Here is a 4,051-nt window from a genome sequence, read left to right on the forward strand (position 1 = left end):
TCTGAGGGGTCGATAGTATACAAGGTAATAAAGAAAAGAGGAAATTTACTATTAGACTGCATCTTTTATGCCAGGTAAACAGAAATATCTCAAAAGAAAAAACATTAAACAGAGCAAAATGTGGAAACGGCCAGCTTAGCTTTAACAGCTACACAGTGTTTCCTCCCTGACATATTCTTAATCCTTGCTAAAGCCTTGTGTGGGGGTCACAGTGAAACTCACCCTTTTCCCTTGGATGGTTCACTGAAAGATCAACGCACAATTACAGTAGACTAATAAGAGAAAGGTTTATTTCCAAATACCCTGGGCATGAGGAGGGAACCACGAGAATGATTACACAAAGTCCCATTGATGGTCAGAGACCTTTATAGATGCCTTTTAGAAGGGAGGGGGGAGAATGTGGAAAGTATAGGTGTAGCAAGTGGTTGGGGGTGGCGATGTATATAGATGGAGGGAAACAAATTGACTTGTAAATTAACCTGAGAGACGGGTATTGTGTTTTAAATAATTTGGAGCCAGGTCTGCTAGCATTCAAAAAGGAAGTCAGCAGCCCCTTTTGATTCATAATCTGGATAGGCAGGTTTTATGTAGATAGAGGGAAAGCCTCTTCCACTGCTTTTTGATCTTGAATGGCTTCTAATTCAAAATATTCTTTATACCAAGGAGTCTGAAGGAGCTAAGAAAATTTCACCCCAAAATATGATTCCTTGGTATAAAGATTATTTTGAATTAAAAGCTATTCATACTCAGAAAACTCTGAACAAAGACTTTTCTCTACCTACCTAAAATTTTAAAGGGCTGCTGGCCTCCTTATCACATGCTAAGAGACCTGGCCCTAAGGTCATTTGAAGCACAATACCTGTCTCTCAGGTTAATTTACTAATCCATCTGTTTCCCTCCCTCTATCCATCCCCCCCTTAGCAACCACTTGCGGCAAATAGACTTTCCAGTTTCTCTCCCCCCTCCCTTCTAAAAGGCATCTTTAAAAGCCAGTATCACTGAAACCTTGGGAAATCATTCTTGTGGTTCTCCCCATGTGCATGGCATTTGGAAATAAACCTTTCTCTTATTTTAATTTTATTTTATTTTTGCAGTTTTGGCCAGGGCTGGGCTTGAACCCACCACCCCAGGTATATGGAGCTGGCACCCTACTCCTTGAGCCACAGGCACTGCCCAACCTTTCTCTTATTAATCTATCATAACTGTGAGTTGATCTGTTCGGCGAACCAACCTAAGGGTAAAAGGCAAGTTTCCCTGTGACACCCTTTCAAGTCATATTTTGGGGTGAAATTTCCTTTGCTCCTTCAGTCGTTTATTGGAACTGCCCAAACCAGAGCTCTATCTTACACTCCCTTTCTCTTTTCCTTAGCACCTACCGCAGTGTGAAGACATCTTTTTCTTTTCTTTTTTTTTTTTTTTGAGAAAGAGTTTTGCTGTGTCGTCCTCAGTAGAGTGCTGTGTCGTCCTCAGTAGAGTGCCGTGGCATCACAGCTCACAGCAACCTCAAAATCCCGGGCTCAAGTGATCCTCTTGCTTCAGCCTCCCAAGTAGCTGGGGCTATAGGCTCCTACCACAATGCCTGGCTATTTTGTTTAGAGACGGGGTCTTGCTCTTGCTTAGGCTGGTCTTGAATCCATGAGCTCAGGCAATCCACCTACCTCGCCCACCCAGAGTGCTAGGATTACAGGCATGACCCACCGCACCCGGCCCATGTACAGACATCTTTAGGGGGCCATTCTTCTGCCTACCACAGAGGTTCGTTACAAAGAAAAAAATTCAGCAACTGCTACATGTTCCTGGTCTTCTCACAAGCAGCATGAAAGATAAATGCTTAAGCTTTAGATCTGAATAGTTTCCCAGATCTATTTTTAAAATAGCATTTTTCCTTAGTATACTAGTTATATATGTGAACTGTCAGTACTTTAGAAATGCAAAAAACTTCGAAGCAAAAATATCACCCTAAATCCCACCAAGTAGCCACAACCACAGTCACTATTTATGTATACTTACTTCTGATAGTACACATACATACATGTACACCAAATTTCTAGATCCATTAAAAATGCTGAATTATTCTAAACGTTCTCTTAAGTATCCTGTTCGCCCCCCCACACACACTGAATACTATACTATATATGTTTTCATGGCATTAAAGATTTATTCAAAAAAAGATTGTTTCTCTGTACTCTAACATATTCCATGCTATATAATTGCCTCTTAATTTGTTTGGTGATTATCCCATTGTTGGACATAAAAGGGTGAAGGAGCTAAGGAAACTTTTACCCCAGAATATGACTAGGAAGGAGCTAAGGAAATTTCACCCCAAAATAGGATTCTTTGGTATAAAGATTATTTTGAGTTAAATGTCATTCATAATCAGGAAACACTGAACAAAGCCTTTCTTCTATCTACCTAAAATCTGAAGGGCTGCCGGCCTCCTTATCACATGCTAATACACCTGGCTCCAAGGTCATTTGAAGCACAATACCTGTCTCTCAGGTTAATTTACAAATCAATCTGTTTCCCTCCATCTGCCCATCCCCTTAGCAACTACTTACTGCACCTACACTTTCCACATTCTCCCCTCATCCCTTCTAAAAGCTTTGTATAAAGCTCTCTATCACTGAAACTTTAAGTAATCATTCTTGTGGTTCCCCCCATGCGCGTGGTTTTTAGAAATAAACCTTTCTCTTAATCTACTGTAATTGTGAGTTGATCTTTCAGAGAACGAGATAAAGGGAAAAGGGCAAGTTTCCCCGTGATCCCTATAACTACTGGGTATAAAGAATACTTTGAATTAAAGACCATTGGAGAACAGAAAGCATTTAGACGGGGCTTTCCCTTTCTCTACATAAAACCTGACTGACCTAATCAAAAGATCAAGGGCGGGGGAGCAATTGACTTCCTTTCCTCCCCCGAAGGCTAGCAGACCTGGCTCAAATCATTTAAAACACAATACCTGTCTCTCAGGTTAATTTACATGTCAATCTGCACCCCCCCCATCCTCCTTAACGACCACTTACTGCAGCTATACTCCACATTTCCCCCCTCCCTCTCAAAGGCATCTGTAAAAATACCTGACCATCATGGAGACATTGGCTAATCACTCCTGTGGTTCCCCCATGTGCATGGCATTTCAAAATAAACATTTCTCTTATTAATCTGCCTTAATTGTGAGTTGATCTTTAAATGAACTGGGGGGGGGGAGTAAGTTTCCTCTGGCCTCTACAGTGTTATTTCTAGGCTTTTTCTGTTACAAATAGTAGTTCTAGGAAAAGGTTTAGGCATAAATCTGTGTGTACATTCCTGATTATTTCCTTTTTTTTTTTTTTTTTTTCCAGTTTTTGGCCGGGGTGGGTTTGAACCTGCCACCTCCAGCATATGGGGCTGGCACCCTACTCCTTTGAGCCACAGGCGCTGCCCCCTGAATATTTCCTTAAGGAAATTTAGGAAATAAAGAGTTACTACATCAGAGATCATTTTCAGATTGCTGGTACTCATCACCATAGTTCCCTCCCTAAAAACTATACCAGTTTCATCCCCGTGAGAGAAGCTCACAAAAGTATTCTCTGTATTGAACTCTGGGCAGTGCTTGCCAGTGCCATAGACTGAATTGTGCCCCTCCCATCAAAATTCCTATGTTTAAGCCCTAAACACCAACGTGATTGGATCTGAAGATAGAGCTTTAAGGAAGAAAATAAGGTTAAATGAGGCAATAAAGGTGAGATTATAATCCACTACTACCATGGCTCATATTCTGAGGAAAGGCCTTGTGAGAACATAGTAAGAAGGCAGCTGTCTGCAAGCCATCATAAGAGCCCTCATCACAAACAGAATTGGGTGGCACTGAACTTGGACTTTGCAGCCTCTAGAACTGCATGAAAAAAATTGCCGTTGTTTAAGCCATCCAGTCTATGGTATTTTGTTATATCCCAGCTAACATAGGCAGTATGATATTTTTCTACTAATTGGCAATGGTTCAACTTCTATAAAAATCGTCATTTCATTTATAGGCCACTTTCCACATCTCTGAGAAAATTCAAAGTCTATT

This window comes from Otolemur garnettii, unplaced genomic scaffold, assembly GCF_000181295.1.
Source record: "Otolemur garnettii isolate 467f Iridium unplaced genomic scaffold, OtoGar3 scaffold00065, whole genome shotgun sequence".
Taxonomy (NCBI): domain Eukaryota; kingdom Metazoa; phylum Chordata; class Mammalia; order Primates; family Galagidae; genus Otolemur; species Otolemur garnettii.